We start from the raw sequence: 23,774 nt of genomic DNA, 5'->3' as shown, positions 1-23,774 counted from the left end.
TTCTTCCGCTTAAAGAGATCTTCTTTCTTTGGAAGAATCATGCCCCCGCCCCCCGCCCCATCCCACTCTAGCTCTATGTGCTTCAGTGGGGTTTATCTACTCTCTAGATCCCCAAGGGGGCATGAAAGCTGGTCCTGGCCAATCAGAGGCAACCCTGGAACTTTGGCTGGAAGAGTTGGGAAAGAGCTCTCTTTATGCAGCTGTTATGCAGCTGTAGGATGGAAGCCTGGAGCTGGGTGCCACCATCTTGGTCAGCACTGTGCATAATCTAAGAATGGAGTTGCCATAGAGAGGAGTAGAAGTGTGTGTGTGTGTGTGTGTGTGTGTGTAAGAGACAGAGAGAGGAAGATTCCTGATCACATCTTTTGAACTACCCCCTTTGTCTAAAGCCAAACTGACTTTCTTGGCATTTCAGTCCGTATAAGCCAACCAGTTCCCTTTAGCTAAGCCAGTGTGTGATGGGTTTCTGACTCTTGCAGAGAAAGAGCCCTTCTGTCCACCGTGTTGCTGACCCGAGAGAGTAAGGCAAGGTTTGTGGCCCTGTGGAGCTTACCACCGACTACTCCAGGGGAAGATAAGAAAAGGGCCATTATGATGGTGCATGGGTAGTGCCCAGATAGAGGGCAGCACAAGGGTGAGGCAGGTGGCCGAGCTTCTTAGGGAGAGGGGTCAGGAAGACTTCCTGGGGAAGATGGCACCTGAGCTGGCTGTAAAGACACATGGAGTTATAGCCAGGTGGGCAATGCAGGTGAGAGCATTCCAGGCAAAGGGAAGTGTGTGAGCCAAGGCAGAAGGCCGCACGAGGGGCTCAGGGTGGCCCAGGGGACAGGGAGAGGCCGGGTCTGGAAGACGGGGAAGGACTTTGTGGGCTGCAGTGATATGAGCTCTGTCTGCTGTCACCTCCCAGGGTGTGTCCAAAGGAACTGATGGTGATGGGACAGGGGAGGGGGTGTCAGGAGGAGGAGGGTCTTATACTGAATAAAGTTGATGTCCAAGCCTGCCATTCCTGAGGGACAAATCACACCTGCCCTCGGAAACCCAAGGGACACCCTGGTGTGATGGGCAGGGAGTTGGCATCACAGCCAGAAGATCCAGCTTGAAGTTTCAGTTCTGCCACTAATAGTTGCATGATCTCGGTGAATCCCTTCACTTTTCTGGTTCTCATCTGTAAAAATGGAAATTCAAAATTCCTACCTCTGAAGGGCAAGAGTGAGAATTGGGTGAGATTGATTTATCAATTAAGGAAAAATCATTTTAAATCCACGAAGCAAGCCAACCTCCAGCCTAGAAGTGACGAAGGAGGACCCTGTAGGTCAAGGTCCTGGAGGGGGGTGTATAGGAAAGCCCCTCTCTGCTGACTCCCTGAATTCCGTGCCTTCCCACCCTTTGCTCACGGAATCTGGTCTCCATCAAAGGGGCAATTCCAGGGCCTAGTTCCATCAAAGGGGCAATTCCAGGGCCTAGTTCCAAGCCTCCACCTGGCCCTACTTGGCTAATTCCAACGGCACTGCCCTCAGACCTGGGCTTCTGAGATACTGCCATACACAGGTGCTCCCAGCCTGGGCTTTGGGCAGAAATGCAGCATCCCTGAGGTTCTGGGAAAAGAAAAGGGCAGGGGCTTCCCACCCTGGGGCCTGAAGATGTTTCGAACCACAGACGCCACCTACGGAGCACTTCCTGTGTGGGCTAGTTACTAGACTGAACAATGACACACACCAACTGATATACTCCCCAAATTCATTCTCCATCCTATAGCATCCCCATTTTAAGGGTGAAGAATGGCTCAGAGAGGTAAAGACACTTGCCTGGGGTCCCACAGCAACCAAGTGGCAAGACAAGGTCCAGAGCTGGGTGGGTCTCCTTGAAAGCCTGGCTCTGTCCTCCAAGCCACAGGGCAGCCCATGGAAATGCTCTACCATCTCAGCAAAACCCAGCAGAGGAAGGGTTGACTTTCTGGCTCCCCCTGCCCCTCCTGTCCCCCCATTTCACACTCCCTGGGCCTGAAGGACAGGACAGAGGCAGCCTGCAGAGTGGATGACCTCTGCAGGAGGTAGGTCAGGGGATGTCTGACCAGGCAGGTGACAGACAATTCCTCAGAACCCTAAGGTCTGGAGCTTTCATGGTGGAATAATGGGTGGTGGGTGACACTTCGCGTAGGGGGTCCAACCTGAACCGTCCGTCCAAAGCATAGTTATGCAGCAGCCTCTACGCTCGGAGCCGGGCCTGCCTGTCCAGCTTTCCCTGCCCTGCCCCCAGGCTTCCTGCTGGAACTCTGGAGCCATAAACCAGGCCACTTTCGGGCTTGGCTTGTGCATCAGGTTGCCTGAGCTCGTCCCTGCCTGCAGGCTGGAGGCCTCGGGACAGAGGGGACGGTGGCCAGGGGTAGAGGACAGCAGTTGGGGCCCAAGAGCACTTGTCGAGGAAAAGCCACACTCCATTTAGTAGACCTGTAAACGGAGGGAGAAACTCAGGGGAAATGAGTTGCCTCCAGGCTGAAGCAGGGGTTGCTTTTACCCAGCCAGGCCTCAGCTGCGTCCCCTGAGGTGGTGATCAACATGGGGGTTTGCTCAGGACTGAAGGGGTTCAGGCCGAGTACGTCACCCTGTTCCCTGAGTTTCCAGAGCTCACACTGGGCTGGCAGGGGCGATGGGGGGTAGTGCGGGGCCAGACCTTGACCAGAAGCCCCCTGCCTCCAAGGAGGGGCCGCTCCCCAGGGCTGCTTTCCTAGGAGCCCAGAGCACCCTCACCCCGTAGAACATGCACCCCGACGCACTGAGAGGGAGGGGAAGGTGAGACTCTGGGCTGCTGGGGGACGAGTGAGAGCTGTGAGGACGGTCTGTTGTCTACGTGGGTCAGGGCTGGTCCGAAAGCGACCGGTGTTTGTGTGGGGAAGGCGAGGGCTGGGAGTTAGCTCTGCGTCTGTGAACCTGCTGTGTGGGCACACTGCGAGTGGAAGTGAAAGAGGTGGGAGGTGTGAGTAGAGAATTCGCTCTTGCCTGTGGGAGCCATCTTGTGTGTAGATGTCATGCGGCTCTGTCGGCGGCTGGGGGTTGCCAGCGGGGAGCAAGGCTGTCTTGGTGAGTCTGCTTTGTGTGTAGTGGCTGGGCGTGAGGATGAGTCATCTGCTGGGTGTGTGAGTCCACGTGTGCGCCGATGTCCCGTGGGCTGGCCAGGGGAGTCCCCATGGCGATGTGAGAGGAGAGTGTCCAGTGTGAGCCCACTGAGTGGATGGGCAAAGTGTGTCCGTGTATTTAGTCAGCGCCCATGACTGCCCCAAGAGCTGGAGTTCCCATCCCAGCGCTCAAATCGCCCTCAATTAATTCCCAGTTAATACCTGGCTACTACCCCCGCCTGGGGGAGTTGAATGTGCCCCTGTGGGCCTCTCCCCCATCCCATCGGCCTTCTCAGAGCCGAGAAAGCTACAAACCGCTTGACGGCACAAAGCCCCTGGGTCGCATTTTTTAAGGAAAATTGCTGGTGACACTTCCATCCCCTGCTTCCAGAGAGCGGCTTTCAGCGTAGATGTGTCTTCACACCAAGGCCTGCGCCTCCGAGCACCTGATTCCTCCCTGGGCACTGATGTCAGGAATCTGGGGAATATGAGAATAATAGAGCCATACGGCCCCATTGTGAAAGGGGGAGGAAAACGTCAGTGCCTTTGTGTGAGGCCAAGAGGAAGTGAGGCAGCAGGAGACTGGAGAACGGGAGGGGCAGGCTGAGAGGGGCTTCCTGCCCAGAAACAGGGTGACTAGGTCAGTCTTTGAGGCCCCAGGGTGGGTCTGACAGTAGCACCTGGGGGAGGAGGGGGAGGGGGGTCTCTAAGCTCATCTAGGAAGCCACAGCTGAAGAGGACTGGGGAGGGGGCTTCCTCTCACACGCACATCCCTTTCGTCACCCCTTTCTCCTCTCCAGGTCCTCTCACCTGTGTGCAGTTGTTAAGGCTGGAATTAAAAGGCCCACCAGCGGTAATCTCAGTGGCTTCACAAGGAGGACATTCCTTCCCTCCCCCTAATTCTCTCAGATCACCTAACCCATCTCCTCCAAAGACTTCACGGTTATAAATTCATTCCTTACTTGTTAAACAAAAAGCCCCACTGGGTGACCTAAGCTGCTTCCACCCTGCAGCCCCACCCACTCCTGATTGCTGCATCCTCAGCCAGAGGTGGACCCCAGCAGAGAGGGGAGGGTCAGCTGACACGGGGGTGGGGGGAGGGTGTGTAGCCCGGGCCTTATCTGGAGTCCAGCCACGCCTCTTAAAACACAAGCAAAGCCCCACTTGGCAGACGGGACTTCCTCCCCCAGCCCAGCTGCTGGGCTGCTGGGCAGAGAGTTGCCAAATGACTTTCTCCTCCTGAGTTCCCGTGAGGGAAACTGTGAGGAAAAAGTAAATTTCCTCCCGATACGTTGTGGATTGTCTCCAGGGAACTTCCCAGTGGCACGTAAAATAATCGTAACATGTATTGGGTACTTTGTGCCAAGTGCTATTAAGCAGATCTTAAAGAAAGAAGCTATGAGCAGTTCTATGCCTCAGAAGAGAGAGAGCGGGTGACCCTGCCAAGCTCACGTATACAGCAAATCCCAGGGCCAAGACTGGGGCCCAGGAGCTGACCATCGGGCCCTTGTACGTAAGCACCAGGCTACGTGCTGATTCTTAAGAGAAGGTGCGTTTGTGAAATGCAGCCTGGGAGGAGGGGGAGGGGGAGGAGGGGACAGAGGAGCATCCTGGGGGCCTGGGTGACTCATCTCAGGGAAGCTGAGCTGTAGGGCAAGTGTTTCTGGGAACGAGCTTAGCCCCAGAGTGGGCTCCCTGAGATGGTCCAGCCCGAGTCAAACCGGACACAGCGGGGTGACTCCTGGACGGAAGGAGTGAAGGTTTGGCTTGGCCTGTGGACACAAGACAGGACAGAAGAGCAAGGAAGGACCAGTAGGCCTTAGCAGTGAGGGTTCAGGGCCCGGGGCTGGCAGTCGAGTAAGTGCCCTGGAGCAGCCTCCGGCCTCTGTTTCTCATGCTCCAAGTGTCCCTGGCTCTGTAGGCAAACCCAGTGTTCTAACCAGTTTCGGAGCCTGTGCTGGGCTGGAGAGCTCACTGAGGATGGGGGACCTCAGGCGGGCTGTGATCTCCAGGACCTGTCTCTGGAGGAAGAGCTGGCCAGCTCCGTGGGTGATGGTGGGAAAGATCCCAGCACCGTTTTGCACTTAACAGTACCCTGAGATTCTGTCTCGTTAGTACGCGGAGAGCCTGCTGATGTTTTTTCACAGCTGCATCGTATTCTGGTGTGTGGCCATCCCATAATTTATTAGCCAATCCTATCCTAGTGGACATTTAGGTTGTCATCCGCCATGATAAACACCTGTGGGTCTACCTGTAGGATAAATTCCTGGAAGCAGAATTAACAAATCAAACAGTACAAGTCTTTATAATTTTATGACATGTTGCCAATTAACGGTCCATAGCTTTTGACTGATTTATCCCCTCCCACTCACCAACAGTGAGTGGAGGTTGGAAGAGACCCCACCAGAGACCAATGGGGCACCTTCCCAGCAGCCTATGGGAAACCCATACCTTTTGACTCTTTCCAGAAGGTGGTGGGGATAGGACGCTTTACTCAATGATTGGCATCCAGAGACTATGTAAGACTTCAAACCTGGCTGAGTTGCCCCCTTGAGATGTGTTATGGGGAGAATAAAGACTGCTGGCGGGGCAGGGCCCAGCAGGCCGGGGATTGGGGTGGGAACAGACAGCAGCACGACAATGATGAGACTGGTTCTTTTCAAAACAAGTTTAAACAACACCCAGTATGATCATTCCACGAGTAACGGATGTTATAAATAGCATATCTTATTATTCCTAGAATAACCAAAGAATTCTACATTTCTAAGAAGAGTTTTGAAACATAAAGCAATTATTTTTAAGGCTAGGAAAAATAAGTCCAAATAGTAACAGTAGCAGGATAGAGGCTAAAATAGAAATGGGCTTTAGAACCAGACAGACCTGAGCTGAGCCCCTCCCTACTCACATCAGCCCTTCACTTATGGCTCAGTGTCCTTGGTCCTAAAATGGGGTTCAGATCCATGTGAAGGGCCTGTGGGGGGCATGGCGGGAGCGTCAGGCAGTTGCGGGAGAGTCTGAAGCAGGGGTCCCGGCACAAGGTTCGCACTCAATGACTGGTGACCGTTATCACCGCAGGATGGTGACTTTCTGGTTAGTTTTTTCTTTTTATATTCCGGTCAGTTTGCTATAGGCGTATTATTTTTAGAATCAGAAAAAAAAGAAAAAGCCTCATGAAACAAAGGAAAGGTGAGGAGTGATACGTGACGAGTGATATGCAGGGAGCAAAGGGCAGAGAGACAGATGCTCTTTAGAAACCATGACTCTGGGCCTGGAATTTAACCTGCAGTTAACGAGGCTGAGAGAGGCAGGTGGGTGAGCCCACAGGCTTCCTTACTGAGAATTTCCTGCCTTTGAGCCCACCCACCGGTCCCCAGTGTACAGATGTCAGGGAAACCCCAGGGTAGCAAGCCCTTCCACAAACACGCCCACTCCTGGCAAGCAGGCTGACAGGGACCTGGTTGGGGCTTAGTGGAGCCCACTCCACCTCGCGCTCCACCTGCAGCTCTCCCGCTGTGGCCCTGGGCTGGGCCTCTGACATGCAGTGATGTCATCTGGTAAGGAACAAAGGCCAAGGACCCCAGAATCTGTGTTTTGTTCCACATGTCTCTGCCTCCTCTTCCTGTTCTTTGTTTCTTTTCTTCTTTTTTATCATAAATATTTTAAAGTCATTCCTTTAGATAAATTGGGCTTCATCAAAATTTAAAACTTTATGTGTCATAGGACACGATTGACAGAGTAAAAAGGCAACCCACGGAACGGGATAAAATATTTACAAATCATATATCTGAGAAGGGATTAATATCCAGAATATGTAAAGAATTCCTAAAACTTAACAGCAATAAAACAAACAACCCAATTCAAAACTGAGCAAAGAACTTGAAGGACTTTTCTCCTAAGCCGATATTGAAATGGCCAATGAAGCCCACGAAAAGATGCTGAACATCACTAATCATTAGGGAAATGCAAATCAAAACCATAATATCACTTCACACCCATTATGGTAGCTATTATTAAAAAAGCAGAAAACAAGTGTTGGCAGGGATGCGGAGAAATTGGAACCCTGTGCTTCACTGATGGGAATGGGAAATGGTAAAGCCTGTATGGAAAACAGTATGGAGGTTCCTCAAAAAATTAAACATAAAATTATCATATGATCCAGAAATTCCACTTCTGGGTATATACACAAAAGAATTGAAAGCAGGGACTCAGATATCTGTGCACCGATGTTCATAGCAGCATTATGCACAATAGCCAAAGTGGAAGTGACTCAAATGTCCACTGACAGGTGGATAAACAAAGGTGCTGTATACATACAATGAAATAGTATTCTATCTTAAGAAGCAATGAAATTCTCATAGAAGCTACAAGATAAATAAACCTTGAAGATGCTATGCTAAGTGAAATAAGCCAGACAAAAAAAAAAAGGACAAATAGGGACTTTCCTGCCGGCCCAGTGGTTAAGACTCCACACTTGCACTGCAGCGGGCGCAGGTTCGATCCCTGGTCTTGGAACTAAGATCCCACATGCCACGCGGTGTGGCCAAAAAAAAAGGACAAATGTGATTCCATTTATAAGGGATACCTGAAATGGACAAATTCATAGAGACAGAAAGTAGAATGTGGTTACCAGGGGCTGGGGGAGAGGGGAAATGGGGAGTTATTTTTTTAATGCTATGAAGTTTCAGTTTGGGGTGATGAGAAAGCTCTGAAGATGTATAGTAGTGATAGTTGCACAACAGTGCGAATGCACTAATGTCACTGAACTGTACAATTAAAAATGGTTAAAATGGTAAGTTTTATGTTATGAATACTTTACCACAATAAGAAAAATTTAATGGAAGGACCATTAAATATCTCTGAGTGTAGAGAATAGCTCCTTCATTCTATAGAGAAATAAATTGAGGCTCAGAGAGGTGAAAAAAAGAGTCATTCCTTTAAAATCATTTTTGATACCTGAAGTATAACAGGTATTCTTGAATTTAAACAATACAGATAAAGTTGAAACCCCCTTTGGGCCACCCTCTTTACCCACATCTCCTCCCCAGGAGATAACCATTATGAAATCACTTTGTGTGGGTTCTTTTAGATCTATTTTGGTAGGTGTACAGAAATAGAACCATTCTGTACTTACTTTGCAACTGCCCTTTATATTTGGTGCTATTTCTTGGAGCTCTTTCCACACCAGTTCATAGGAGCTACCTCACTCTTCTAAACTGCTGCACCATGGGTCGTGGTATGCACACACTACAGTTAAACATTCCCCTACTGTTGGACACTTAGGCTGTTTTCAGTATTTGGCTATAACAGACAATTCAGCATAAATTCCTCTTTGTGCACATGCAGAAGTGTTTCTTTAGGAAAACGTCTATTTACTTTTTAAGGTTACAAGCACACATGAATGAACGTCAATAAAAAGTTGCCATTTATTAGTGCTCAGGGCATGCTAAATATTTTCCATCATAATCTCACACGTCGTTACTCCTCTAATCAACCCCACGGGGAAGTCCAGTCACTGTCCCCACTGATGAGGTAGAAGTCCAGAAAACATGAGTCATTTGCTCCAGGTCACAGAGCTCACAAGAGAGCCCTGGGCCAACCACAGGAGGCCTCTTAGTCTGTGTTCTCCTGGAGACCAGGACTTGGATCTCTTTCCGGCTATGTCCCCACATCTGACATTGGTCTGGAATGTCACGGGCACTAACAAATGCTCCTTGAATATTGCTGAGCACATGAAGGGATGGATGGCTGTGTGGAACTCTATTGCAGTTGTTGGCGCTCCGTGGCCAGCATTTGTCCACAGCCCTGCCCTGGGCCCCGTCAGGAAACGGGGGTCAGGCACCACCAGTCTCCCCAGCCTCACTCTCAGCTGTGCCACAGCACATCCCTCAACTCCACCCACTGGAGGATGACTTCTCGGCAGGGCGCCCTGGACCCCCTGCCCTGATACAGCTCCCACCCCGGTCACCCGACCAGACCCACTGGGCCTTCAACACTCAGCCCAGCCCAGGCTCTGCCTGGCTCTGATCCCTCAGGGAACTCCCAGAGCCCTTATCCTCCTGTCTTAGATACTTTCTTTTTTAAAGTTAGAGTGACCATTACCCACTTTGAAAAGGTTCCTCTGTGTGTTCAATACAGATGAAGAAGCTGAGGTGCCGCCGAGATGCCACATGACCCGCCCAGGGGCCTGGGCAGATGGCAGTCACACCCAGGTCCAGCGGCCTCCAAGGTCAATGCCCTTCCTGTCACACTCCGGCAGCTTCTGAGATAAATCTGAAAGAGGCTCACTTGTTATCACATGGGAGTCGCACAGGATCTAGAGCTGGGAGAAACATTCGTTTCCTGATACCAGCTCTGCCCCCAGAACTACACAGAATCAATCCCAGCCCCCGACGTGTGGCAGGAGGCTCAAGTGCCTAAGTGGCCAAGAATGTAGTCATTCAGGTCCAGTGGACCCTCTCGTCTCCTGGTTCCCTGGGGCTCTGTCTTGACTTCTCCACTCTGTGGTCAACTCCCTGAGAGCCGTATCTTCTCTTAGACTCCTGTGGCCTCCCACTAGCCCCTGACATGGTGCTGATTAAACATCTATTTTACTCCTGTTTCAGTTACTTGTCCTTCAGCTGTTGATCCCAAATAAAATGGAGCCAAACAGGCAAGGAAAAGGAGTACATCAGTTCCCTGTACAATACCCAAAGCTCTAGTCATCCTAACAACAGCATCTACCATGGCTGGGGGCCTACGCCTGTGCCAGGTACTGTCCTAATAGCCATTGCTTCATTTCCTGCTCACATCAACTCCATGAAGAAGGGACTTGAGATGTGCCCTCAAGACCAATGTATCTTGGGATCTATGTGTCACAAACAGAGGTGGAGATTTCCTTCCTTTATTTAAAATTCGACCTGAGCTGCATTAACCCTGTCTCAAAAGCAACCATTTCTTCTCCCCATCACCTCTACCAAAGAGAGCAGGCAGAGAAGGCTAAGTGTTGGGTGGGGCCCTTCCCTACGCAGTGTTGCAGTGTATCCCAGAACTCAGACCACTGAGCTCCACCTCACTTTCCAAGAAAGGACCCCAGAGCCACCATGGGCCTCCATCGAGAAGGGTAAGTGCTTTGAGAAGGAAGAACCTTGGCTGAGACCACGACAACTTCCTGAAGAGCTTGGGTCACCAGTCCTGAAGCACTTACCGAGAGCTCATCACATACGCCCTGCACTGTGCCCATGAGGAGGGCATGCATTTGAATCAGACCCAGGCCCTGCCCACATTTGGCCACAGTCTAGTAGGGAACTCAGACATGTAAAACATAAAATTACAGAACAGCATAGTGAATGCACTGGTAGAAAGGTGTACACATACAGCTCAAAAATAAAAAGACGTATAACTCAACTAAAAAATGGGCAAAGGACTTGAATAGACATTTCTCCAAAGAAGATGTGCAAATGGCCAATAAGCACAGAAAAAGATGCTCAACACCATTAGTCATTAGAGAAATGCAAATCAAAACCACAATGAGGTACTACTTCATACCCAGTAGGATGACTATAATCTAAAAGGCAGATAATAACAAGTGCTGGAAGGGTGTGGAGAAATTAGAACCCTCATACACTGCTGGTGGGAATGCAAAATGGTGCAGCCAGTTTGGAATAGTTTGGCAGTTCCTCAAAATGTTAAACATAGAATTACTATATGATCCAGCAATTCCACTCCTAGGTATATACCCAAAAGAACTGAAAACATATGTTCACACAAAAACTTGTACACAAATGTTCTTAGCAGCATTATCCAGAATAACCCCAAAGTGAAAACAACCCAAATGTTGATCAAATGATGAATGAATAAGTAATATATGGTATGTCCACACAATGGAATATTATTTAGCCATAAAAATGAATGGAGTGCGTTCACCTGATAATAGTGAAGCATTTCAGTGTAGTAAGTTTTCATCTTTTTCTGTGTGGCGGAATGTAAAGCAATTAATTTCTTAAAAATGAAAATTATAAAAGCATGAAGTGAACATTACGAGTAAGGGAAATTTCTGAAAAGAAACAGACCCTAAGACTTTAAATTGAAAATGTATTCTCTTTTTCTCCATAAAAATGGGGTTTAATATTTACGATATCTGTTTATCTAATTTCTTTTTTTGTTTGTTTTTGGCTGTGCCACATGGCATGCAGGATCCTAGTTCCCTGACCAGGGATCGAACTTGTGCCCCCTGTACTGGAAGCATGGAGTCCTAACCACAGAACCACCAGGGAATTCCTGTTTACCCAATTTCTATTTTTTTTTTAACACATATCATCTTTCCATTGTATTCTTTTTTATATACTTCCAGTTGATTTAAAAGAAACAACAACCCACAAAGATAAATAAGTGAGAGCGCTAGGAATATTAGAGGATTATCTAGGAAGATGACATTTTATTTTTTTAACTGAATCTTTCACATAAACCCTTCATTCTGATGATGTTAAGTGAAGTTGATAAGTATGCTGAGAATTTATTATTCCTCCTATTCCTCTTATGACCAAAGAGGTACAGTGGAAGTCATCCATTTTATTAGTCCTAGGAAATGCAATCTTTTAAAAAAAGTCTTTGAAGCGTTCTTGTCCTGACTTCCTCTATCATTTCCTGCCCTTAAGTTCCAAGAAAAGGTGGGTACAGAAACACATGGGAAAATGTGATGGTGAACTAATATTTACAAAAACAAGAGCACATATTCAAAACAGATTCTAGTCTCTTCAGATTGTAAATATTTTCTGTGAATTAAAATTGTAATGCTTATTTGTAATTCTGCCAATCTTTACATACAGTGAAAAAAACTATATGGAAACTGATTGAATCATCTCAGTAAGAATGGATTAAAAAGTGTGAGACGGATATAAAATTTACTTAAACTTGATACTCAATTTGTTTAGTATATACCTATGACTTGCTAAATAAATCTAGAGCAATTCAGTTTGAATAAGAAGCTATTGTTTTTCTATTGTGTAATAACTATGTTATTTTGAAAAATAGCTTGGTCAAATGATAAAATATATTGTTATCTTAAAAAAAAAGTACTGGATATATGCTACAACATGGATGATCCTTGAAAACATTATGCTAAGTGAAAGAAACTAGACACAAAAGGCCACATATTGTATGATTCCATTTACGTATATGAAATGTCCAGAATAGGCAACTCCATAGGAGAGAAAGTAGATCAATGGTTGCCAGGGACTGGGGAGAGAAGAGAAAGGGAAGTGACTGCTAGTGGGTGTGGGGTTTATTGTGGGGTAATGAAAATATTCTGGACTTAGCAGTGATGGTTGCACAGTTTTGTAAATGTGCTAAAAGCACTGAATTGTACATTTCAAAAGAGTGACCGTCATTGTGTGTGAATTATATCTCAATAAAAAGAAATAAAGAGAAATATACAACAGTATGGATGTAAGCAACACACAGAAAGGGAAGCAGGGTATGGGTAGTTAAACCTCTGCGGGGAGGTTTCCAAGAGAGAGGGCACCATCTGAGCCTGGTTTTAAAGGACCAATGGGATTCATCAAACAGACTGAGTGGGAATTAAGGGCTGTTTCTAGGCAGAGGGAACAGCACGTGCAAAGGCCCAGCAAGAAGACAGTACATAAAGTGGAGTACTCTGCTAACTTCAAGTCTTCTAGTCATTATGGGTATAAACCTCGGTGCACAAACTCAGAAGTCATTGTTTTAGAAGTAGAATTAATTTCTGACTCTGAGCCCCATTCCTCCAGGCTACAGAAAATGTCATCCCCATCATTCCTGGTGTTTCTAGGTTTGTGAGAAAGTGGGTCCAGACACATGCTAGAGACAAGGTGGGGATGGAACGGAGGGTGGGAGATGAGAAGCAGGAATGTTTGGCCTCCCAAATCCAAGAGATCTAAGAGGACAGCCAGGAAGAGCAGATGGAAATGGAAGCACATGGAGCGGCAGGCTGGTCTGTGTTCCTTTGCCCCTTGTCGGGTTTGGTGGCTGGAGCCATTTAAAGGGTCAGTGGTAGCAGGGACAGGCGATAGCCGCCTGTAGAACTGACAGCTAGGAATTGCAGGTGGCAGGTAGGGGTGTGGTCTTGGGGAAGGGGAGCTTCCTTGGGTGGAAGAGAGGATCTAGAAGGCTGTAGCTGAAGCAGAGTGAGAGCTGGGGGCCTATTGGGAATCAATCCCCAAACCGTTCCCACACGTGAGTGATGGTGAGTGGGGGAGAGCTGAGGGAACCAGGAGGTGAAAACAGTTGCAGGGTCGGCTGGCCTGGTCACCAACTTTGCTTTGTGGAGAGGATGTTTATTTAAGGAAAATTACTATGTTTACTCAAAGCTTTGAGCTGCAGCCCTCAGGGGTGGAATTATCAGTGAAAGCTGGGCTATTAATCAACTGTGGGACCTGGTGACAGGCCTTCTTCTCCCTTCCAGAGAGTGGGAGGGACAGAGGAGAGAGGGAGGAAGGGACAGAAGGGGGCTGGAGGGGAGCAGAGGGTAGCGTTTCCATGGCTCAGCAGTCATGGGACAAAGCTGGACGGAAATCACACTCTGGGATGCTCCCTGGCCAAGGCCAGGTTGCCTGGAAAGGAAGGACAAACTTCCTGGATGGACACTGGATGCTGAGCCCTGGGGAGGAGGGCAGGGGTGGGGGTCATGGTGTTGCTGGAGCTGTAGGGTCTCTCCAGCCCATCGGCCAAGACCTTGAACGAAGCCTGAACAGAGCATGCCCCCCAGGGACACGTGCTAGATGCAAGGCTGAGCAGCAACTCGGTAACTAACTTCCCGCTCGCTCTCAAGTCTGTGCGGCCAGTCTGATGAAGAGAGGGGTGTGTGCCTTCCCCTGACTGGTGGGCAGGCCGGGCAGGTGGGGTAGGAGCTTATGGGGGTGCTGGGTGAGCAGTGCACAGGCTTGAGAGCTTGCCTGGGAGGAACTGGGGAAGTCACCAGCAGCTGTGGGGCTGGGAGGGCAGCTGGTCCAGAGAAAGGAGAGAGTACAAATGGATGAGGGAGGTGCTTGGCACATGTGCCTGGACCTTGGGCACCTGAGGCCCCCCAGGAGCACAGCCGGCGGGAAGTCTCTTTATAGTGGACTCAGGCCAGAGCAGGGCCACTCTTGTTGGGCATCTGGACCACAGTTTGGGAGCAACTGCCCTGTGAGAACTGAGGGAAGAAAAGGGAGGGAGGGAGGGAGGATCTTTCCTAATGATGGCATCAGTGGTACCTACCTCATCAAGGTGTTGGTGAGAAAGTACAGGTAAAGCACCTGGCCCAGGACCCACTAAGTGCTCAGTGAATGTCCCTAGCGTTATCGTTTGACCACTTTGCTTACATCCCTCTTCCCTCATCTACCTTCACTCACATGTGTGTCTCCTCCTTCCCTCCCCCGCTCCTTTCCTCCACACAGGCTGTAGAACCACCAGTTATGGGAACATCCAACTTGCTGTCCTGGGTTCACAGGACCTAAGGGCTCCTTTCCACCACTTGCTAGCTGTGTGACCTTGAGCTCCCTACTTAACTTCTCTGTGCCTCAATTTCCTGATTTGCAAAAGGAGGACAATAAGTAGCATAACGATGAAATGATCTAACCCACATAAAGTGCTTAGTACAAGGCCTGGCCTAGACTAAATGCTAAATGGGAGTTATAGCTGCTGTGCTGGGGGGATCGTCTGTGCTCTTGCTCCAGGGAGAGGCTGTCCGTGTGCAGATCTGTCAGGCTGGGGCCCTCGGGCCACAGGCAGCCTGTAGGGTCTAGAGCAGAGGAAACACCAGCTCCCACGGAAGCTGGGGGCGGACCTACGTGAGGACTCCCCACAATGGTAGACCCTGTGTCCCAGCTCTGGGTTGGTGTGGGTGGGAAGCAGAGGCCTGCAGCTCCCTCCGTCCTTCCTGAGCTCCGTGGCCGATCCCTATCTGTCCGTGAAAGGTCAAGCCAGGTGACTTCTCCAGATAGCAAGCCCCCATAAAGCAGTTTGTTTGTTTGTTTGTTTAAATTGAAGTATAGTTGCTGTACAATATTACATAAGTTACAGGTATACAATATAGTGATTCCCAATTTTTAAAGGTTGTACTCCATTTATAGTTATTACAGAATATTGGCTATATTCCCTGTTTACAATATATCCTTACAGATTTTTTCTTTTGGCCATGCCTCGAAGCATGCAGGATCTTAGTTCCCCGACCAGGGATCGAACCCATCCCCCCTGCAGTGGAAGCTCGGAGTCCTAACCCCTGGACTGCCAGGAAATTCCCTCCCTGTAGATTATTTTATACCTAATAGTTTGTACCTCTTACTGCTCTATCCTTGTATTGCCCCTCCCCCCACCACCAGTAACTACTAGTTTGTTCTCTGTATCCGTGAGTCTGCTTCTTTTTTTGTTACATTCACTAGTTTGTAGTATTTTTTAGATTCCACATGTAAGTGATATCATACAATATTTGTCTTTCTCTGTCTGACTTATTTCTTTTAGCATAATGCCTTCCAAGTCCGTCCATGTCTCTGCAAATGGCAAAATTTCGTTCTTTTTATGGCTGAGTAGTATTCCATTGTATATACGTGCCACATCTGTTGATGGCCATTCAGTTTGCTTCCATATCTTGGCAATTGTAAATAAGGTTACTATGAACACGGAAGTGCATGTATCTTTTCAAATTAGTGTTCTTGTTTTTTTCAGATAGGTAACCAGGTGTGGAATTGCTGGGTCATATGGTAGTTCTATTTTTAGTTTTCTGAGAAACCTCCATACTTTTTTTCTACAGTGGCTGCACCAGTTTACACTTCCGCCAACATTGTAGGAGGGTTCCCTTTTCTCCACATCCTCGCCATCATTTGTTATTTGTGTTCTTTTTGATGACGGCCATTCTGACAGGTGTGAGGTGATGCCTCGTTGTGGTTTTAATTTGCATTTTCCCGATAGTCATCAGATGTTGAGCATCTTTCAAGCAGTTTCTTATAAGAATACAAAAAGGCAATCTAGAACCCTACTAGGCCCCTCTGTGCTATCTTAAAAACCATACAAATGTCACGAAACAGGGCTAAGCATCAGGTCAGATATCCTTTGAGGAAGAAGAGCACTGGAGGCTGTTCCTTTTAAGGGAGGGGGTACCTTCCAAGGAGCCTTCTGTAGTGGTGAGTTGGCAGGTGGCAGGTGTGGGAGGCTGGCCATCTGGGCCCAACTAGCTGGGGAGGGGATGAAGGAAGAGGCCTGAGTTGCTGGAGGGGGTTGCTGGGAAAGGGCCTCGGGGTGATTGCCCACAAGATCTTTGCAGAGTGAAGCTGCCCCGGCGTTCAAGTCGTGCCCTTCTCCACCCTCCTCTTCGCTGCTGGAAGTCAGGGAGGCTGCCCTGTGTCCTGGCTACAGGATCCAGCGTACAGCCAGCTGCCAGCCCCAGTCCACTGGGGCCTCTCCTGCCAGCTCTGGGGGCCCCAGTGGACTGGAAAGACCTGGCTGTAGGCCCTCACGTACCTGTGGTCGTTACATGGGCGCTTCTCGTCCATTACCATGGTGGACCCTCCCCCCCACTCTGTGCTGGACACACCCCTCACTGGCACCCTGGACTCCAGCGGGTTGAAATTTTCCAACGTGTCTCATGTTCCCTCTAGCTTCTGGGCCTCTGCGTGGGCTGCCCCCCTGTCTGGAACAAAACTTTCTAGCCAGTGTCTGCTGACCAACTCTTTCTCATCCTTCAACCCTCAAACCAAATGTCACCACCACTGGGTGACATTTCCTGTCCCCAGGCGGCTGGTGCTTCCTCCTCGCGCTTCCCCGCACCCTACTTCAATCTTGACTTCAGGATCCATCACCTGGATAATACATGAGGAACCTACCTTAGTTTCCACCCAAATCGAGCCTAAGTAAGGACTTGGGTACAGGTAATTTAGCCGAAGGTGATCCTGGGGGTAAGGGATGGGGAAAGGGGCATGGGAAGGAGGGGGTGTGTGATCAAGGTGGTCCTCTTTGGGAACTGGAGGCTCAGCTCCCTGGAACCACCTGAGATGTCTTCAGAAGGCCAGCCAGAACTGTCTGCCCCGGGGAAGGAGGCCCTGCATTTACCCACTGGCTCCAGCCTCCACTGGTGGTTAGTTGCTCTGGGGGAATGAACTTCTGCTCATTGCCAGCCTACGCTGTCTTGCAGACCCAGCAGGTGCCCGCAGGTGGGAGAGAGCCCTGGGGCAGGCAGTAGGGAGGCAAGCTGTGATGCTGTTGGGCTTGCCAGGTACTGTCCAATGCACCTGTGGCTGAAAGCAGCCCAGGGGGGGTGGGGGATGTGGGACGGGCACCAGGGACATCCCTGCAGAACTCCTGGAGGGTGGAACCATGTTCTGCTCATCTTGCTGTTCTTGGCAAGAGCTTAGTAAACGTGGAATGATCAAGACATCGGGGTACAGACAGCCTAGGTGACCCTGCCATGGTTGGGGTCTCTAGCTGAGGACGATAGTCTCCTGACTGTCCCTCTATGGGACTGGGGGGTTTCCTCCCTGGGGCCCACCCCTTTCCTACTTCTTAGCATAGAGAATCTTCAGAAACTAGGTTCTACTGGTTGAAGGGACAGGAAGATCCCTGTCTGATCTCCAGGGATCAGACACAAGAGGGCAGTGGAATTGCTGGATCATAGCATAAGCCCCAGCTGTTTTTAATTATGGTATCTTTTCATGCAAGAGTCAAATTTTAGGAAGAGTGTCTGAGTGGCCTTATCAAATCATGTGAACATCCATTGGCCAGGAAACAGTGGGGCACTTTGGTGGACAGTCCCACAAGACAATCCGATGGAGAGGGGGTATTCCTCAAAGCAAAATCAAGGCGCTGTCGCCAGCAGAAGTGCTGGTTGAGGGCAGCCTAAAACTACATGCTGTAAACTTGGGAATAATAGCTAAGCTCTCCATGCCACAGAGTTGAGTGGCTCCCACAAAATCATGTGTATGGCAGGACTTTGAAACCTATGAGATAGCATCAGATAGAAGTTCCTTGTGAGACCACAGAAAGTAGCTGGAAAGAAAGGAGCTGACCATGGTGCCAGGATGCAGCCAGATCTTTCTCTGAGTGTTGTACAAACTACACATGCTTATCCCCACCCTTCACCAGGAGCCACCTCTCAATTGTGATAACTAACTGAGCCATATCCTCATGACCAGCTTGTCCCTCAGCCATGGGTGTGTTCATTCCATTAATTTCTTCTTTAGACACTATTAACCGGATTTTGGGGGTCTCCAAAATAAGACCTCCTCCAAGAAGTGAACAGCAGACATAAATGAGTAACTATTTCTGTAGCAGTAAAGTGTAATGGCTTCTAGAACACAGGCAGCACAAGGCATTCTGGTGCTGCGGAGGAGAGAGGAGTCTGCTCTTTCTTTTTTTCGATAAGAAGTCAGTCCAACCTCAATGCAAGTCTTACTCCGAGTGAAGGATAGAGGGAAGGGAGGCTGGGTGAAAGCAACCCCGACTATTTAAGGAAAACCTGGCAAGGCTGCTGGGGGTCCTTGGCCAAAGCCAGCAGTCACAGGAGTCCATCATCTCCCAGGCACAGCCTGCACCGCACCCCTGCCGCCCTGTCGCTGACTGAGTGCAGCCCGCGGGAAGCGTGGCCTCAGCAGTGATGCATTTCAGAACACAGCAGCTGGAGCCCCCAGCTAAGTACACTTCCCATAGCTGGAGGTCTGTGAGGCTCATTCTCACTGGCCTCCCCAGAGCACTGGACTCTACAAATTGCACCTTCAATGTGATGTTTAAGCAAAGATTGTTTTCTGCACTTGCAAACGGTTTTGGGTGTATCTCAACCTCTCAGCTGGGCTGTGAGTTGCTCAGGGCAAGGGTGGCACCATAATTCTCCCTCCACGCATTCATTTATTGATCCATCAGTCCATTTACTTTTTTCAACATATACTGACTGGAGTACCTACTGTCCTGAGCACTAAGAGGGTGAGCAAGGGGGGCCTCAGGAGCTCAGAGGAGAGAGAGAGACATGAAATAACTAATGACACAGTAGACAGGGAGTTTCTAAGTAAAGGTCAGTGAGTTTCTATTTCCCCTTTCCCCACACCAGGAGGGGCTTTTCTCTGAAAGGGCAGCTGTCTCCGGGGCACAGCTCCTGCCTGTGGATGTGAGTCAGCCCAGGGTCGGGAAGAACACTCAGCTCTGCAGGACCAGTGATGACATAGGCGTCATGCCACTACCCTAGGGCCCTCCCTCAGGGACAAGAAAAGAGGTCACCAAGGGCAGCCTTTGAAGGAGAAACACCCTCATTGCTTCCTGCTCCCAGGAGCCTCTCAGTGTGCTCCATGAAATGCTGAGAAATCGAGTCTCTTTTCCTGAATGTCTTTTAGAAGTGGTCTCCTCTCTCTTCCCATAAAGGAATAAATAAAACGTTAAACTGGAGACAGGAGAGAGGAGGCAGATGGGGCGGCAACAAACATTAAGGTTTTTCCTCCCACCATGTCAGGTCTGAGCTAAACGCTTTCCAGGCAGGCTCTGGGTGAATTCCACCCCAGCCCAGCTTGTGTCCCCATTTTACAGAGGAGGAAACTGAGGTTCAGAGATGGTAAGGAACTTGCCCAAGGTCGCACCACTGGTAAGTGGTGGAGTTGAAACCTGACCCCAGAGCCTGTGCTCTTAACCACCCACCTCACTGCCCATGAGATGCCTCCCTCTGTGGTTTCTCTTCCAACTCAGCAGGTGGAGTGTGACGTCAGCCATTGGCAGGAGGTGGGACTTGTAAGCTAGCGGGACATAGAATCTGGACAGAGCCTCCCTGCCCGCCGTGTGTAGCTGGAGATCAGTTAGTGTTCATACACAGCATTCCTTGGTGTCCATAGGCTGTGGAGACAATGGCAGAATTGGGGTGCTGACAACCAACAGAAGTTGTTATGCGTCAGACCCCCTTGCCGTTATGTATGTCTAGGGTAAATGTGGCTCCAAACCCCGTAGAAAGCTCTGACCTCGTTTTATCTTCAAACTGAGGCACAGAGTGTTTGGATGGCTTGTCTGAGGCCGCGCAATTTAGCAGGCTCTGCGGCAGACTTTAAGGAGCCCTTTCCTTCTCTCTTGCAGACTCCCAGTGCTCTCTTCTTTTGCCTCTTTTCAAAAATACCCTTTGCAAAGAACTGGAAGTTGGGTGATATTAAGTGTTAAAACTATGATAACTGCCACTCACTGCTTCTGCTATTATCTATCAACTATAAAGTGCTTATTGTATGCAAGGCATACAGGTGTCATCAAACCCCCTAGTAAGGGTTTACAGTGTTATCATGTGGAGGTGGATGGTGTCCAAAGCCTATGAGAGGTGAAGAGCTCCAACGGTACAATTTCAGGCATCAGATGGGATGGTTGCTTTTAAGCTGCAAGCTCGTCAACTTCTGTAACTATGTCCAGGTCTTACAGTTCAGACTCGACTGGATAGACCCATGGGAGAAAGGTGAGGGAGGTTTTTGAGAAAACTTGGCAGGTCTGGCTTCCAAATAGTAATTCTGAGCAGCTTTGTAAGCAGACTTCCCTTCCTGGGTTGCTTTGACCCCTGCCCTGTCCAGTGACCTCTCCTGATGTCTTGATCCTTGAGGGAATGGTCCACTTCTAGGGCTACCAGCTTCGCAGCCCTCGGTCTGCTGAGTTCTGCCAGGCCTGGCCCCTGGGGAAGACCAAGGAGCCCTGGGGTGTGTACAAGCTGCTGCCTCTGGACCCAGGTTCATGGTTGTCAAAGAGTGAGTGACCTAAGAGGGAAAGAAGAGCCCAGAACATGGGCTCTTGAGGCATGGAGGCAAGGAGCAGCCAGAGAGGAGGGAGCCCAGCAGAGGAGGCCTGGGCTGTGCCCTGGGGTGCGGGCCCATCCATCTGAAGGCAGCCCAGCCCTAAAGGCCAGGGCTTGGAGAGGGCTCAGCTGCCAACAGTCTCCATGTGGAGAGCCTCAGCCTCCTCCCAGGGCTCCTGCACCAGCGTCTGCTCAGTCTGGCCCTGCCCACTCCCTTGGGTTCCAAGTGCAGCGGTGGTACTATTCACAAGCTGACTTCTGTTTTCTTTTTGAAGCCAAAAAAGACATCAAGCTGTCAGAGAGGCTTTTCCAGCACAGCTCTGGCTGGGTGGAAGTGCTAGGAGAGAGTCTTTTATCTCTTTGCTCCACACGGAAATGGCCAAACCTAAGATTTTAATTCATCTTTGGAGTAGAAAAGTGGGGTCCACCCTCAGGGATGGCAAAGAGGCTTAGCTTTCCAAACAGGGGAGAGGTCACCCTCCAAAGCCCTAGCATCATTTCCCCTAAAGAACAGGACGGCTTTGAGTCAGAGTCACAAACATCTGTCATTGTGTCTTGAGCGCCTGTGTGTATGGTGGGGAGAGAAGCAGAGAAGAGCTGGGAGTCACCAGCAATAGGAACTAACGTTTATTACGTGCTCACTGCCTTCCAGGCGGTCTGTTGGGCCTTTACACCAATCACCTCATTTAATCCTCACAGCACGAGGACGGTATTGTCATCATTCCAGGCCTTCCTTCTCTATAGGTGATGACACCGAGGCTCAGAGGTCTTATAGCTGGTGAGTGGCAGAGCTGGGATTTGAACTCTGGTCTGGCTTCAGAATCTGAGCTCTTAAGACCTGAACCCAGAGTTCTCACAGTGGATTCTAGAAACCACCTGCCTGGGGATTTCCCAGGTTGCCTGATAAAAAGGCAGAGTCTTGGGTCCTGTCCTGGTTTGTGGGATCAGAACCTCAGGGAATAAATGGGGCCCGGAAGCTGTGATTACGACAGTCTCTCCAGATGGTTCTGATGCACGCAGTGTGGAACCCCTGGCACCGTGCTGCACTGCCCACTTAGCGGAGGCCCCGAGGTAGGGGGGCCCCGAGTAGCAGTGCATGATGCACTAAGGTGTTTGGAGTTGCTTCAGTAAGCAAGGGCATCCTTTGGAGGCTCCCCCAGGCCCTGCTGGCTGTCCTCTCCCTCTGCCTGTTAGTTACAGCCTAACCAGTTAGCTTTCCAGCCCCAGGCCTGAGCTGTCCAGGCCCACAGGAGAGTCCTCAGGAGGGCTGGGCTGGTGTTTCTGTTATTTCAGCCCAAGTTCTTGCCAGGACGGTGGTGGCTCAGTCATCCCGAGGACACCTCAGCTTCCAACTTCCCTAATCCCTCCATCATTGAGAAGCTGCCCCCCCAGAGGCTCCTTTCTGACCCTTTCTGCAAACCTCATGTTGACCTGCCCGCATTCTCTGCACTGCTCTTCCAACCAGCTCACTAGCCTGGGATGATGCTTCCCTCGAGTCTGGGCTGGTAATTTCCTGGCTGGCAGCGTTAGGTGCTGCAGCCATCTTCCGAAGCACACTTAGAAATAGAGAAGCGGGGCATGTGCGTGAGGCCAAGTGACACACAGCAAGCCAGGCGGGCCTTCCTGACTCACTGAGGCAGCAGCAGGTGGTCTTTGGGACACGGTGGAGCAGAACGATCCCTCCCGTCCTGGAAATGCCAGCAGGTAGGGTAGGGGGAGGATGTTGCTAAGACCTGGGACTCATCTGCCCCTCCTCAGACTCCAAAACCTGCCCCTGTCCCCAAAATCACCCTGGGAAATGTGTGGGACCCACTTACCCTGAGCCCTGGCAACTCGACTGGCCTTCACGACTGCCCTCAATGTTATTTTTAAACTGACTTCACCCGTGTGGGGTGAGGACCACATTTGCCAGGACAATTCCACTAATAGGGCTGGTCCCAAGCAGGAGAGGAAGGTGACAAACTCCCCTTCCCAGCACCTTGAAGAGCCTCTTTGCTGGACAGCCTTCCCCTGCATGAGCCTGGGAGAAAGAAGCTGGGTCTGCCCCGCAGGTGAACGCCATGCAACCCGTCTGCAGACTGATCTGCCTTCGCTCCCTCCTCTCTTGACTCACCTGCTTGGCCATGTGATGGCATCTGGATGGCATCTCCAGGCCAGGAGGCAAGGCAGCTCCAGAGGCTGTAGAGTTATTATCAGAGATGGAGGCTTCTAGGCGGCCGGAAGCAGCCCAGATCTCTTTCCCTCCACCAGCTGAGTCTCCTTTCTTCTCCCACCAAGACACCTCCTCCTCATGTCCTCCAGGAGAAGGGCAGCACAGATGGACAAGCGCACCATCTGTTTGGCGATGGCTGGTCCAGGCAGCAAGTCCTGTTCTTTCTCCATCTGGCTTTCTCGGTGAACTTTCCACTGAGCTCCTTCCAACCCTGTCGGCAGCTCTCCTTCCAGGAGGAGCCAGTGCCAGTGAGAGCAGAATAATTGCCTCTTGTGTTGTGCATGCTGAGCCTTCATTAACACATCCCCAGAGTGGCATTTGCAGCCCCCTGTCACAGCAACCCGCCATTGAATAGCGCACAATGCATCACCCCGAGATTCTCCACTGCCTCGAAAGAGCCAATTAGCCCTGTGTTTCTGCAAGCAGCATTGGCTCATTCGGAAAGTCACGTCACTGGCACTGAGGAGTGGAGGTTTCTCTGTGGCCTTGCTCACTTAATGGCACACGTACGTGAGCTGGCCCAGTCACTCTCCATTTTTCTTATCTTTGGCGCAAGGAAGCAATGCTTCTAATCCACGGAGGGCACGGAAGGAAGAGTATGAGGAGGAAGGGGGCACATGCAGAAATCAGGAGAGCTGCGTTTTAGTAATGGCCTTGCCAGTGGTTAGGTGTGTGACCTTGAGCAAAACGACATTTCCAAATGTCATTTTCTTCACTTACAAAATAAG

The 23,774-nt window shown here is 50.0% G+C and overlaps 1 long non-coding RNA gene across 5 annotated transcripts in view; it reads right to left on the bottom strand.

Annotated features, from left to right (window-relative positions):
• Positions 1–4,853: 4,853 nt before the first annotated feature.
• The window catches only part of LOC111172315 (uncharacterized), a 65,961-nt gene continuing 47,040 nt past the window's right edge, over positions 4,854–23,774 (bottom strand). For all 5 annotated transcript variants that reach the window (XR_016388159.1, XR_016388160.1, XR_016388157.1 and 2 more), the window contains one exon: positions 4,854–23,774. This exon is cut by the window's right edge. This is a non-coding gene — a long non-coding RNA (uncharacterized LOC111172315).

This window comes from Delphinapterus leucas, chromosome 16 (genome assembly GCF_059928025.1).
Source record: "Delphinapterus leucas isolate spDelLeu-1000000601 "Yukka" chromosome 16, BTC_Dleu_Yukka2, whole genome shotgun sequence".
Lineage (NCBI taxonomy): Eukaryota > Metazoa > Chordata > Mammalia > Artiodactyla > Monodontidae > Delphinapterus > Delphinapterus leucas.
The sequence above is the reverse complement of the archived record's forward strand: the minus strand, read 5'-3'. Positions and strand labels throughout refer to the sequence as shown.